We start from the raw sequence: 15,357 nt of genomic DNA, 5'->3' as shown, positions 1-15,357 counted from the left end.
CTGCAGAGTTCCTGATGATGTCCCCAGCAGGGCCCTGGGCTCATGACAAGGTTCCAATTCCTCCTGGAGGGCTGGCCTCCGGGTCTCTTCCCTGGGGCCTCCTTTGTTCCCATTTTCCTCCTGGGGCAGCTGGTCTTGCCTCAGCTCTGGCACCTCCTCATGCCCAGCCACTTGTCCCGTCTGAGGGCTGGGCCACATGCTCCTGCCACCTGGCTTGCCAAGTGCACGGCTGGTGCCGTCCTTGTAGTGCAGACTGTGCAGGGCCACGGAGCACATGGTCCTCGAGAACCTCACAGGGCTGTGTGGAGCTCTGTGGGGTGTGGATTTGTCCCATCTGCAGCAGGGAGTCAGCCCGCAACTGTCAAAGCAGGCGGCCGGCAGGCCAGCAGTGCACTGGCAGAACACAGGCGCTCTGGGCTACAGCGCTTGGATCAGGCTCAGTTTTCATGGTAAATCGGGGGAGGGAGTCCAGTCCCAAGCTGATGCTTTTTCTTAATCAAACTGCACTTCTTTAACTATGAGGAGTGATTGAAAAATACAATGTGTGTTTAGAAATTGTATACCAGTAAAAGACATCACCATGAATCCCCTTCAAAGTCCTCCCCTCCATTCCAACTCACTCATCCCATGCTCCTCGCTGATAGGTCTCCCACAACCTCAGCAGCTATTAAGTACAGTAGCTGCCCTCTTCCTATGGTGCCTTGCCCCCTCCCCTGTGTGACATCATGCCAAGATGGTTGCTCCCACCAAAGAACAAACCCTTCTTCCCAGCATGCCCCTGTTCCAACCTAGACAGTAACCTAATACTTGCTCACCTTCTACCACCTAGTGACATCACCGGCTCCTCCATTCCCTAGTCACTACCTCACTCAACCCCGCCTCAGCCCCTACAAGCCCCACCCCAGTCTCTATAAAAGACTCTCCCTGCCCCAGCCATATTGCTTTTGTCTCTCCTTTGTTCAGAGACAGCCCGGCAGATCTATTCCCCTAATAAAGGCTTGTTGTGGCCTGGTCTGGTCTTGGTCTTCGGCCCTTTTACCTGACACTCGCCACTTCCGGCAGCAGCTCTGGAACCCTCTTTCCTGAGGGTCTTCAGTTGCTCTGTCCTGGCTGCCTTGATGTCCTGAACTGATTCAAAACATCTCCCTTTGACAGTTATTTTGGCTTTGGGGAAGAGCCAGAAGTCGCACGGTACCAGATGGGGTGAATAAGGTGGATGGGGACACAGCGGCGTCTTTTAGGAGCTGCCTTTCTGTTGGATGGTGCTTGGCAGCAGCAGTTACTGTCTTCACTGATCGTACCTCATAAAGACACCCACAGGAGAGGACTTCAGAACTCCTTCAGAAAGAATGGGGGAAAGTGTGTTCAAAGAGAGGGAGAGGATTCTGAGGGGGATTCATGACAATGTGTCTTTTACTGTAGCGAGTTTTAGTTTAAACACTCACTGTTGTTTTCCATGACCCTTGCATTAAGTACTCTATATAGTTCCAAGCCATCTAGAATGGTTCGTCTTATACTTTGTTTCCTTTCAGATAAACAAGAAGGTCAAAGCCGAACCAAGCCGCTAGAAACCTCGGGACAGGGAGGCGAAGTGGAGACACTTAGGGCTTGGGAGAAGCCTGCCAGCTCTGCTCAGCCTATTCCCCAGCGCCTCAGTTTCTTCTCCAACCACAGGGCACAAAGTGCTTAGGCAGGAGCGTGGGTCTGGGTGGTCTCCAAGCACATTTCACTGGAGGCTGCTCATCTGTACTATCACAGCAGTGAGGGCTTCTCCCTCCACCCTGCGAGCGGCACGGCGCAGGATGAAAGAGCCTGCTGTAGTGGCTCCGTGTAGGTGGGACTCAGCATATCACTGGCCTCCATTCTGCTTCTCCTCCTTGCCAAACATTTCTCCACATGTGAGAAGGTCTCGGGCTCTTTCTCTTCTCCCGGGCCTTGGCTATTGCTCAGAGAGGGTTTGCATTATGGGCTTTCTAAGGCTGCTTTTCACCATTGCCCACACCGTAGCTCAGGGATCTGGGCTCCTCCTTTGGGCCCCGGGCAGTGCAAGGTAACCCTTACCCTTGTGCCCGCTCCACAGCTAGAGAGGGTCTGATGTGTGAGGCTGCTGTGGCTCTTCCAGGTCCTAAGGGTTTCCCGGGCTGCCCCCCCCATGCCCTCTGGGTCATTTAAAACCACGTGGTTGGCCCAGGGATTTAGCTCAGTGGTTTCCCCGCCTGCCTTGAAAGCGCAAGGTCCCAAGTTCGATCCCCAGTACCAAAAAACAAAAAACAAAAAACACACATGATTAAAAAAAAGGCCACTAGGGCCGGGAATTTAGCTCAGTGGTTTTGCCACCTGCTGCGCAAGCGCAAGGACTCGAGTTCGATCCCTGGTACCAATAAATAAATAAATAAATAAATAGGAGGCCATAAAGTAAGCACCCCTCAGGAGGCTGAGGCAAGAGGATCACCTGGAGTTCAAAGCCAGCCTGAACACATAGGGAGACCTTGTCACACACACACACATACACGCACACACAGAGCCCACAATGTAAAGTGGTGCAGCCACTGCGGAAAGCAGTTTGGCTCCTGGAAAAACCCCCACACGGCTCTCCCATGGGATCTAGGAGGCCAGAACGTGCATGAAACCACCGAGAGCAGCTCGGGACCAGCTCGAGCTCCCCTGGGCTAGCGGCTCCCACCGAGCTGGGCGGCGGACAGAGGCAGACACCCGTGGGCTCGCGGCCACGGTCAGCAGCAGGGCAGCCGTGCGCCGGTGACAGTGGCTGCAGTGCCCCACCCTCAGCACGGCCCAGACGACAGCACGGCCCAGACGACAGCACGGCCAAAGACCCCAGGCAGCTGCACTCACCCCAGCGAGTTTAGATTTGAGCTAAACTCTAGAACTGAATTTGGACCAACCAGCAGGCTCCAATCTGAAGATTTGAATTTAAACCAGTTTGGACCAATCACAGGCGTGAATCCACACCAATCAGCAGGCCTGAATATGGGCCAATCACAGGCCTGAGTCCAGACCAATCAGCAAGCCCGAATATGGCTGGCCGCTCGTATATAAGCTGGCTCTCCTCAGCTCTGCGCGGGGTTTCCTCGATACTAGGAAGGGGTTGTTCTGGCGGTTTTGTAAATGTTTGTGTGATTGATTTCTAATGTAGTGTGGGCTGGGTGGGCCTTGCTAAGTATACTTAGCGAGAGGTGTGGCCAGAGTGGTTGCTTTAAAAGACCCTTAGAGTCTAGGCTTTAACCTCTACGAGCTCCGTGCGGGCCCGCGCCCGGCGGCACCAGAGCAGCGCGCTGACCCCGAGGGCTGAGGGACGAGGGCGGCCAGGGCCCAGGGCTGCCAGGGCCCAGGGCTGCCAGCAGAGCTGCGCTGCACTGGTTCGTGATTTCTCCCTTGGCCGGAGACGGGTCGACGTCGCTGTGGGCATGCGAGGGGCAGCTGCGCGGGGTGGGCCTCGGAGCAAGGGTGGAGTGACCAGCAATGGCGAACCTTGGGACCGCGTGCCCAGGCTGCCGCCCCAGACCTACTGCTGCCGGGAAGCCTGGGTACGGAGGCTTTAGTTCGGAAGCAACAACTCGGACAGCGCATGACATCGTTGCAGACGCGTGCATGCCCCAGGCTGGCCACCACGATCGCAAAACCTGGGGCCGCTCACATCCCAGGCGTCCTCCCGACCCCCAGAGGCCGGCGAGGTCAGGAAGGAGGAGCGGAGCAAACAGGCCCTGCTAGGTCCCCTCCCCCTTGCACTGAGATCGCACGCTGCCCCGTCACGCTTCTCCACGGTTGTTGCTTCCTGATCGGCTCTGCTATTAAGAAATGGGTTTCTTCATGGCTGTGCGTCATGTACATTTATGACAGATAGCGCATCTGTGTTTGTTACTCTATCCTGGCTACAGGGGCCAGGCAAGGAAGCTCAGGATGAAAGGTTTCTTTCCTCCCGACAGGTCCCGGTGACTCCGATGGCACAGCCAGGACACCTTGCCGGCTGGGAGCGTGCAGCCGGGTCAGGAGCCGCTGACAGAGGCTGGGACAGTAAGAATTCTCACCCCCGTCAGCCCTCCTGGCTATCTACCTGCACCAAGCAGTTCAGAGAAGGTAAAGCTTGTCCCGTGTTCCTCTTCTAAATTCAGATGAACACATTTGTTAAATGGCGTGACTGGTGGTCTAGTTTTGGGGTACCCATTGGGTATTGGTCCTTCCCTCCAGGTCCAGCTGCTGCTTTCCTGTTCGTCTCCGTTGTGTCCCAAGGACTTGTCAAGGTGTGTGTGTGGCAGACAACTTCAAGTTGGGTCCCCAAGGACAGGGCCGGTCAGAGTAGTGAGCTGGAGCCCATTAGCAGCTAATGTACAGAGCCTTTTGAGAAGGGTGACCTGTGCCTTTATTTCTTCTGCTGACATTGGGAGAGGTTCTGGGTATTGTGAGAACCACAGCTTTTGTACTCTTTTCGAGGACATCATTTAGATCTATGGTTGTCATAAAAGAGCTTATTGCTTTGGGTTCTGAGTCACTTGACGGATAACATTTTTTTTTTTTAAGAAAAATAATTTTTAAAAATAGAATGCTTCCATCTACTATTTATCTCAAACAAAATGGAGAAGCTGTCCAAAAGAGGTACACATAAAGGGAAAGGGTGGAGAGTGCTTTCTGGCCCAGAGTTGGGCTAATTAGAGGCTGATGTTGAGAACCTGACAGATTCTTTATTTTTAAGGTTTTCTCTCCTAAGCTAAAATGGAACTTTAGAGAAAAAAGTGTGCTGAAGCCTTCGTGGGAGAATTTATTAAGACATTCCAAAGACACACATTTTGAAATGTGGAACATAGAGAGGTTCCGGTTTCCATCTTTGTTGGAAATCTGCTCCCTGACATAAAGGAGCAAATGGAAGATCATGTAATCAGATAGGCAGGTCTGCCTGTAGGTGTCAAGTGGGCTGTGACCCAGTTCTTTAAGGAATTAAAATCAACTGTCCCTGTTTTATAGATTGAGACTTCACAAAATCAGAAATGTGACTCTAAAAAGGAATCCTGAAGCCACCCATCCTTACTGATCCTTAGACCTGCCCAGTTCATCTCAAGACACATGCAGAGTGGAAAAGTCAGACAGTGTGGAGTAACTGTCCTGCGCTTAAGGAAAAGAGGGGGCAGTTTAGTAATACCCTGCAACTAGAATACGAGGCAGATGTGCCTCCAGACTTTTTGGAGGAGACTGATATCCTCTCTGTGCTTGTGAGCTGTACATCTTCCACTCTGCCTTCTCCTGACCCCATAAAAACTCCCCTCACTGCAGGGGAACAGAAGTGGGGAACAGCCCGGAAAATGGGAATTTTGAAAAGTTTCTTCTACAGATATTAAAATGAAGCTCTAGTCATCCAAGCGGATAAAGCCACTTGTTCTGTTAATTTGTTCTATCTGCCAGAAGCAGTTTGAATCCAGCTAGGTATAATATATTTCATAAGCTAGTTCAGAGGACTTAGTGCCTTCCTCAGGGACCTGGGTTTGATTCTCATGGTGTTGAGTTCTCACTGTTTTGAAGAATGGATTTATGACAGGAGAGCAGCTGTCACAAAGCCAGGGCACTGACCCATCACTTGCCTGGTGAATTCTACAGTGTTACAGCTCAGCGTTAGGCCCTCTGCATATACACCAGCCCCGATCATGGATGTACTGCCATCTAGATCCCTGAGGCTAAATAAATATTTTGTCTCTATAAACTACCCAGTCTCAGGCCTTCTGTTACAGCAACAGACAACAAACTTGAGATGTAAGCCCTACTGTCAAAGTGTACTGGTTCAAAACCATAATGGTGGTTTTCTAAGGTTATTGGTTTATTTTTAATAAAAACTCGTGAAAGTTTTTGTTTAACCTTTAAGCAAGCTGCCAAGAAAAAAAGGTTTTATCTGAATAATTTCCTGTTCTTCACATTGTCTTTTTTATCAGGTCTTTAATTACCTGAGAAAACTGTCTTCTCAATATGTGAAAAGATAGATTTATTCACAGCTATATAATTTTCCGTAGTTGCTGTTAAAAACTTTTATTAACACTTCAGCCAGCTGAGTATCCTTTCATCATCATCTGTGATCCTATTTAATTAAGTCCTTAATCTTGATATTTTTGACATCTGAAAATCAAATTCAAATGGCATCTTTTTTGACCTTGAATGATATTTCCCAGACAGTTCTGGGAAATCTCAAAAAAATTATTCTGAGGGCTGGGGATTTAGCTCAGTGATTCCACTGCGTGCCTCGAAAGCAGAAGGACCCGAGTTCGATCCCAGATACCAAAGAAAAATTAAAAAAAAAAAAAAAAGAGTCAAAAGAAATTATTCTGTTAGATTTCCCTCGCCTTAAGATGGATGCTACATAAAATGGCAGCCTTCTCCTTCACATAATACCCTGCTTCCCACTTAAAAAATATGGCTTCACCGGCCAAAAGACAATCTTCGTCTTCCCAACATGCCCCTCTTCCCCCCAAAAGAATAACCTGATACTTGCTACCTCCTAGCAACTAGTGATGTCACAGGCTCCTTCAATCCCTAGCCACTACATCACTTAGCCCCACCCCAGCTCCTATAAGAAGCACTCCCTGTCCTGGCCATATTGCTCTCCTTTGTTTGGAGACAGGCCAGCAGATCGTCCCTACAATAAAGGCTTGTCTGGTCCGGTCTTCGATTTCGGCTCTTTTACCTGACACGCTCTTCTTATAAAAGGTGTGATGTTAAATTAGTTAGACCCATTTGGTATGTTAAATTGCTTGGGAAACTGTCCCATAAGAAGCAATGCTAAATCTTCTTTGGGTTGTGTTTGTGTGGGTTTGCAGTGTTACCCTGAGTGTTTCTGAAACTGTCCTCACCCTAACTGATGGTGCTTTGGCTGGCGTAATGTTCTCCAGTGACCAGTGAGGACCTTTTTGACAGGCCAGGAGTCTCCTTCTGCAAGAGACCTGAAGCAGGAGCGAGTTGAGAAACAGGAGGAAGAGCTTCCTCCCAGTTTGACTCTTACAGTGATGTCCATGTGGACCCATTGCTGAGGTCCTGTCACCTTGATTCAGTGGAATCCTCTTCCAGGCACAAGGAGATTGCTTGTGGGAACCTGGAAGGGCTCCTCTGAACACGAGCACATGTGGGGAATGCATTGTTCTCCTGGGTTCTTTCTCCCGCCTCTGCGCAGACATCTGCATGCATCAAGCTTGGATTTGGCCATGAAGGAGCAAGGAGGGACAGGTGGTCCTGTCCAGCCCCTTCCCCTCTGTGCCTCTGCTGGGCACTGGATTCTTCCAGCTCTGAACATCGCTGCTGCTTGGGAAACACTGAAGCAGATCCTGTGCTTCAGAATGAGTTAGAACTTTTCATCTGTGAAATTGAAATTGAAATTGGAACCACCCGCAGAAGACCCAGTTAACAGTTGTAGCCAAATAGCTTGGTGTGGACTTGGAGGAAGGTCTTCAGGGCGTTTATGTGGAAAGAGTTTTGGAATGTTTTAGTCTGAGGTACCTTATGCAAAACTCGGCAAGAGCAAATATGCTGTTAAGAGTCCCAGAACTCTATTGTTGGTGTGAGGGATGTAAAATGCTACCTTTTAATTGTATACGGATCCTGGAAGTAGGAGGATGTAATCTGTCTCCAACCCTAGGGAATGTTAAATAAAGAGGTGGAGTTAACGTATTTTCCCATTCAGAAGGAAGAAGTGCCATCCACCAGCGCTGTCTGCTCAGGGGTGAGCCTGAGATAAGCAGAAGAAGAGCTCTTTCTCTGTTATCCTCGTCTTCCCTCCCTTGGTTGAGAATCACTGATACACGGTAGAGAGAGATAAAGACTGCCTTTCCTTAATACAACCAGGCACAGCTTCCAGAGGTCACTGATATTAGCAAGGATAGCAGTACTTGGCTTGATGGTTTTTCTTTGAAGACACTGAAGGAAATCATCTTTTTTTCAGCGATACCACCAAGAGATCTGGAGTGACTCCCTGGGCCACAGGGATCTCTGGTTTTCTATGACCCAGGACAGGTTGGATCTAAGGAAGGTGTGTGTGGGGGGAAGAGTGGGGATTGGAGGGATGGGATAGGAGCCCTGGTTCCCTCCAGAATGGACTCTATGGTGCCTGCAGGCTGCTGGGAAACAGATACATGGTGGTGCATTCTTCCTGCTGAGGGATGGAGCTTGCAGGCTCCCCCGGAAGTTATGGGGTGATGAAGGGACTGAATTGATCCTCCCTCGGCAGGGCGTGTGGCTCAGTGGGGAGCTTGTGCTTAGCACACACGGGGCCCTTAGTTTCATCCCTGGCACTGAAAGAAAAAAGCATTTATGATCTGTAGTGTATTATGATGACAGAGCAGTGCTTCTCAGGAGGAAGGGAGTTTCCATTTCACAGGGTGCTCAGCTGCTGCCTGATGATTATTGTGTAGCATGGATTTCTCTCGAGGTACAGAATCCCCCAGACTGTCCTGAAGGCATCTTTGTGATTCTGAAGGGACAGAGGTTTCCTAAGTGTTCCTAGAGAGGAGAGGAGTGTACTGGTCCTGCCTTGGTTACTGTTATTTATAAAACACGTGTGTCTTTTCATGAAAACACGGAATTGCTACGTGGTGAAGGATTGTCAGCAGAAGACAGTTACACCGTGAATGCCCTGCCTGTTGGCCTCAGATCAGGATGGAGATTCACACCCTTCTCCCTTGCAGGGCACCAGAGGTGAGCTCCGGAAGGCAGCTCCACACCGCCATGGGCCGGGAGAGGCAGCCCCAGGACAGCGACTGCCTGCCCTTGCCTGCCTCCCTGAGGTGCTGCTCAGAGCCCTTCCCTTCACTGCGTTGCTTTGCTTGGCCTCTCCTGCTCCTTGTGGAAGATGCCAAATACCCTGGAATTGAAAGCCAAAGCTTCTCAGTAGCCACTCGTCCCCAGTTTGGCCCCTGTGTGTCCATGAAGTACACAAGTCAATAAACTTCTGTTTTCTCGACTTGATCTGTCTTGTGTTTTCGTTTATTTATGGGGATTCATTCCAGCTAAGGACCTGTGAGGGAGCTGAAGAAATGTTACTATCCTCCAAGTACATGTCCTAGTGGGAAAAAAATCCAACAACATAGGGTGTATGAGAAGTTTCATCTCTCCTTTCCCCCAGCCTGGGGTCTGCAGAGGTAGGGCTGGCAGTCTCCTGAGTGTCACTTGGACAGTGTCACCCTTGAAGATATGAATCTGGGCTCAGAGTGCTTTCACGAAGAAAGGAGAACACTTGGTCTCCACTGTGACACCGCTCAGACAGTCCAAGGAAGTCCAGACAAAGATTACTTCTGTAATATCTGTTACACCACATCATCACACAGGGTTATACTGCTGCTAAACCTAAGCATCCTTAAGGCTGCAGTTACTGGATTTGGTTTTTTTTGGATTGTGTATTCCTAAAAATAACTTTGAAAATATGTGGACCCTGGTTAACATGTTGAGCTTCTGCCTGACTCTGACAGTATGTTTAACAGAGGTGACGGATGGATGTTCTTACAGTGTTACACCTCTGCTTTCAGTACGGTCTGCCCGGCCTTGGAGCCAGACACTGAGGTCATGTGTTTTCCAGGTGCAGGTGAGATGCTCTCCATGGCGAAGGTCTTTTGGCGACAAATCGGTCATAACAGACCTCTGGTCAGAAAGGTGGAATATTTCTTTTTAAAGTTCAAAGAAACATGTTACTGTCCACTAGTGTGTAAATGTCACTTACGGCCACTGTTCTGAGGAAGAGCTGGACAGACGGGCAGGCAGGTGGGCAGCGCCAGCCCCCAGCACCTAGCCGAAGTCCTGTGCACCACACTGTCCCGGTCCTCACCCAGACTCTGGGACCCCAGGAGCTGCTGTGTAGCAGTTCTCCCTTCCACCCTGGGTGGGGGCCTGGGAGTTTTTGCGCATCACTGTCACACTGGGACAGGTGATGCTTTTCTTGTGCTCAGTGTGAAAAGAGCATTGCATGGATCGTGGATCTCCCAGCCCTGTGCAGCTGGTGTGCCCATCGCGGCTCTGAGGGTTGGGGTGTATTGTCCGGCTCTCAGCTGTCCTGACGCCCGCTGGTCTGCTGCTGTCATGGGTTCTGTGGCTCCCATTGTTCCTGGGTGTAGTAGAGCGCCAGGTATCATGGCTTTTTGTTCTTTGGGTTTTTGGTTTTTTTTTTGCAGTCCCAATCCTTTCCCTACAGAGGACTCCCTTATCTTCAGGGAAAGGAGCTCTCTCTCCAACCCATTCCACCACGGTGTGTGTTGGGAGCCAGGTGTCAACAGCGCACTTGGGACTGACCATCTTCCCCATGGGCTCAGGGAGCCCTGCGGCTGCAGGTGGTGTTGTTGGGGATCCTGATGACACTGAGAACAGGAAGATTTTTTTCCCAGCTCTGATACTTTGCTACCTGATGGCCCTGTAATCTTCCTAGTCCTGTCCTTACCATGCAACATAATGTCCTTTCCTTGCCTGTGACACTGGGATGAAGGTGTGGCCCACACAGCTAACAGCCTTCACAATTAAGTGGGATACTATATTCAGAAATCTTTGTAAACTGGAAAGCACTGATGGAATGCTAGCTGGTATTTTTACAAGTCCTCAGAGTGAGCTCCTAAGCTGTTGGACTCCTCAATTCTCCCATCTGCTGATGATGGCATTTTCCTGTGCATTTTCCTCCCTCCCTGCCTCCCTCCCTCCCTTCCTCCTTCCCTCTCTTCCTCCCTTCATTCTTTTCTTCTGGTTTTGATAGTATATATAAAATATATCATATTTCTGAGGTACTTATATCTGAAACTTTAAAAAAACATAGGAATGAAGAAGTTGTAAAATGCCTCTAAAATTTAAACAACTACAAGAACTCTAATAGAATGCAGTCCAACAAATATCTTGCAAAAGAGGATTTTCCTCATTTTCTAATTCATGCTGCATCTAATTAATATGCATGAAATAAAATCTGTTATAGAGTAAGAATATACAGTAGAGTATAAAAATGCCATCTGTCCCTGGAAAGTGGGGAAAGGAGGTCACCAAACATAACTGTGGGCATCGTGATGGAAGGGGTGTTACCTTGACATCTTTGTTTCCCAGTAGCTATAAGGGGAAGTGAAGGGAAAACTTGTTTAACCGACAGTGAAATGTTTATTACCTCAAAAGATGGTTCTCAATGTTCCATGTCATAAGGTCAGAAGGCCACCCTGAGGCACCAGTTGGAGACTTAATCTGTCCTAGCCCTGCACACAGCAGGCCCATTGTGTCTTCACTGCAGTCTCCCAGAGCAATCGCGTGTGGCTAACAGGCCAGTCCTGCCTGTGTCGAGTGGAGTCCAACAGTCCTCAGCAGACCTGGCCACCTGAGGGCCCCTGGGTGGCAGGAAAGTGCTACAGAGGGTCTGGGGGTGTGGGAGGGGGCTAGAGTTTGTGTTGTCATCTGCCTCATGGCCCCTGCCTTAGAGGGTCATTGTGGGAATCAGAGAAGACAGTGGAATGAAAGGGACTTGTGGATCAAGAGTTTGACAAGCAGAAATCCACACGGGCTCCACTGATGGCCGGCAAGGTGGACACCTCCTTTCCCCGTGGTCTGCTAGCACTCTCAAAACCACTCATTGAGAGAATGCCTCATGCTGTCAGTAGTTCAGCCTTGTATTTAAATGAGAGTTAAAGTGGAGAGTCCTTTCAGCTTTGTAACTGATTGCTGTGGTATAAGTCTAGAATGTCCAAAAATCTGTGTTCAGAGGTGGGATTTTTGGAAGGTGATTGGATCATGGGGGTGCTGTACTCACAAGAGGAGTCACCCATGGATGAGTTCCTGGCTGAATGTATTGTTAGGAGCTGGGGCTGGTTGTAAGTGGTCACTGTGGGTGAAGGGTGGATTCTTGTTCCTGGCTCCTCCCTTCTCTCTTGGTTGCTGGATGCTGTAAGTTGAATAGCTTTCCTGTGCCAGACTCTTCTGCCATGCTGATTCTACCTTAGGGCCAGCTGACCATGGACTGAACCACTGTAACCATGAGCCAAATAACCCTGCTCTCCTGTGAGTTGCAGGTGGCAGATGTTTTGTTCCAGTGATAGAAAAGTGGGTAAGATGCTATTGCTGGAACATGAGAACCTGTATTTGGCAAATGAATGGGAGCAAGTGGTCCCCAGGATTTAGCTGCAGGATGCTTCGGTTTCATCTCACACAAAATGACCTCTATTACTGCAAATACCTGGATGACGTGCTTAGTGATTATTGTATTCATCTGATAGTTGCCTGTCCTGTGACATGGAGGATGCCGTCCCTGGAGGCAGGCATTTCTTGTGGGAAGCACAGGATTCCCTGGTGCTTTTTGCCTTGGGGATCAAGTTAGCTGGAGTCACGGGGGCACAGGTGTGCTCTGGTGTGACCAACCCCCAGCAGTGCCTCTCAGTGTGCATTCCTGAGGTAGACAGGAGCTGTCACTTAAAAACTTGCTGAAAATTCAAATCCTCAGGCCCTAGACCTACAGAATTAGGAAATCTGTGGGTGGGCCCCAGGAATCTATGACTTAATCCGTCCTGATACATTCTTATATTTAGGAACAAGTTCCCAACCAGGGGCAATCCGTGGGGTTGTATGTTAATGAACAGATTCCAGCCTGTCAGCACCAGTGTGGTTTGGATAGGAGGCTGTAGCTCTGTCCCCAGTGTGGTGGAGGTGATTAAGTCATCAGGAGCCGGGAATGCTTTTCATGGCCAGGTCTCCTGCGGGTTGAGCTCTCCTCTTGGGATGGGATTAGCCGTGGGAGTGTGGGCTGCTACAGTGTGAGCCAGAGCTCACCCCATGTGTGCCTGATTCCCCCACCACAGGACACAGCACGAGGAGCTACGAAGATGCTGGTGGCCTCCCCAGCCTCCATGACCCCAAATAAACCTCCTATTTGTAACATTCTCAGCCTCAGATATCTTGTGACAGCAATTGATTCCTGTTAGGAAGTGTTTACCTCGCTTCACAAGGAGTTCTGGGGAGGTGTGGCAGGGGATGGGACTGGCTCCCCCTGCTCTGGTGCCTGCTCTGCCTTCCTTTGTGGTTTGTCTTCTTGGGAGCCAGTAAATGGCTGTGGCTGTCAGAGGTATTTCATCCAAGCAAGGTGTTTCATCAGTGTCGCCAGGAGCCAGAGAAACTTCTGGTGAAGCTGAGTCTGAAGGCCTCTCCCCAGGTGCCTTCCTGGTAAACCTGAGTCACGTGGAGATCCCCAAACCACAGGGAGGAGTTGGGCGACACTGATGGGACCATGGAGTTCAGCCTCTTAAGCCAGGGACGGGGTTCTTTTCCTGGAGTCCCACTGGTCAGGACCCATGCCAGGGCAGGGCAAGGCTGCCATTCGGCCGGGATATGTGGCTTGTGTGCTTTGACTCCTTTGCATTTCCTCTCTGATGCCCTCTTTCCTGATAGGTCTCTTCATATTTTCATGTCTTCATGTCTTCATGTCTCTTACGTGTTTTCAAAAACTGGATTGGCTGAGGAGAGAATATAAATCTTCTAAATATGACACCTTTATCAGATAGGCGGCTTGCAAGTATTTTCCTCCCAGTCTACATCTTGTCTGTTCATTGTCCTGGTGTCTTGCAGAGAGCAAAGGTTTTAATTTTGATTAACTCTAACTTGATAAACGTACGTTTGGGATGTACAGATCTATGACCTATCTCAAAGGGGTTGTTCTGGACTAGGGCCGGATGTGCCAAGGTTGTGAAGCTGCATGGAGAGGTCCTGGGTGACAGCGTCTCTCAGTGGTGACATCCCGGGTGACCACCGTCTGGTACCCAGCTCAGAATGGACACCAGCACGATGCGTGTGCATGGCGCTGCACATGCAGGTGCTCGTCACTGCAGTCAGGACAAGAACTGTCCCACCACCAAGCCATCTTCCTGCCTGCCCCTTTGCTGCCATGCCGACCCCTCTCCCCTGTCCCTAACCCTAGCAACACAAAGATGCTCTCCTTCTTTGTACTTGTGTCATTTGGGGGATGTCATCTGAATGGAATCATATGTACATGGCTTTTGTGCTTGCCATTTTCCATTCAGTAAAATTCTTGAGTGTCATTCAGGTTGTACTTAGCAATAGCCCAATCCTTTTCATTGCTGTGTAGTATTCCATGCTGAGATATAGGCATGTTTAGCCATTCATCCATTGAGGGACATTTCGGTCATTTCCAGTTTTGAGTTATTACTAATAAAGTGCTGTTCACATTCATGCAGAAAATTTTGTATGAACAAAAGTTTTCATTTCTCTAGAATAAATGCCTAGGAATGTATAGCTGGATTTTATGTTGAGCTTACAAGGAGTGATCAAAATACATGGTGGATATATGTACCACAACAGTGCAGTTTGAAAGAGACACTAATTATTTCTGAAATGGCTGTACCATTTTACCATCTCGATAGCAATATATGAGTGACCTGATTTTTTGGCACCTTTGCCAGCACTGGGACTTTCCTTAATGGTTATTTTAGTCTTCCTAGTAGCATCTCATGCTGGCCTTAGTTTATATTTCCCCAACGGATGGCTCGTGTTAAATGACACTTTAACACTGGGGCCGTGCATCTGGTCTGGCACCTGTCTAGGCCCAAGAGACAAAGTGGATGAGCTCAGTTGCAGTAACTGGGCTCTGGCTGGTCACAGTCAGGTAGGGGGCTGGGGTGCAAACAGTAGTCCAGCTGCAACCAGCTGATGGGTGGGGGACTGGGCTGGAGTCAGTTTATTTGTTTCTGTGACCCCCTTCTGTTCTCCTCTAAATACCATCCACTCGTGTGCTCAGTGTTCTCAGAACCAGCTGGGAACTGCTGGTTTCTGGATCAGTTTTGTTTTGCTAGAATAAATTCTACTTGATTTAATTGGTCCAGGGAAATTTCCTCTTGATTTAATTGGTCCAGGGAAATTTCCTCTTGATTGCAGTAATACTGGACACCTTTGCATCTGCTCGCTGTGCGTCGTCTTTCCTGATGTGTCTCTTCATGGTGTTGCCTGATTTTGCTAAAGACTGAAAAAATAATATGTCTTCTAAATATGAGACTTTGTCAGACATGCGGCTTGCAAATGTTTTCCTCCCAGTCTATGCCTTGTCTTTTCACTGTCTTAGTGTCTTTCAGAGAGCAAAAGTTTTTAGCTTTGATAAACCCTAATTATGCTTTTTTCTTCCATGGATTTTTCTTTTTGTGTTGCACTCCTGTCTTCTCCAATTTGGTTTTCTCAGTTAATATTGTTCTCCTCTTTGGCATGTTGTTGGTGCAACTATTGGAAATTTTGGTATTGTTCCGTAGGTTCCTGAAGGTCTCTCTCTCTGTCTCTTTTTTTTTTTTTTTTTGCATTCTTTCCCAGTCTTTTGCTCATACCAGAAGCTTTTATTAACCTGTCTGTGAGTTTGGTATCTCATCTTCGCAT

The 15,357-nt window shown here is 49.0% G+C and overlaps 1 long non-coding RNA gene across 2 annotated transcripts; it reads left to right on the top strand.

Moving 5' to 3' along the window:
- Positions 1–2,959: 2,959 nt before the first annotated feature.
- LOC110348156 (uncharacterized) lies at positions 2,960–8,949 on the top strand. Of its 2 annotated transcripts, XR_002393142.2 has the most exons (5): positions 2,960–3,377; positions 3,945–4,095; positions 4,207–4,259; positions 7,928–8,014; positions 8,670–8,949. It is a non-coding gene; the product is annotated as an uncharacterized LOC110348156 (long non-coding RNA). The 2 variants fall into 2 exon arrangements; XR_002393141.2 differs by lacking the exon at positions 7,928–8,014.
- Positions 8,950–15,357: the final 6,408 nt, after the last annotated feature.

This window comes from Heterocephalus glaber, unplaced genomic scaffold (assembly GCF_053883595.1).
Source record: "Heterocephalus glaber isolate CG9 unplaced genomic scaffold, H.glaber_assembly_v1.0 deba00001610, whole genome shotgun sequence".
Lineage (NCBI taxonomy): Eukaryota > Metazoa > Chordata > Mammalia > Rodentia > Bathyergidae > Heterocephalus > Heterocephalus glaber.
Note: the sequence above shows the minus strand (reverse complement) of the source record. Positions and strands in the feature narration are given on the sequence as shown.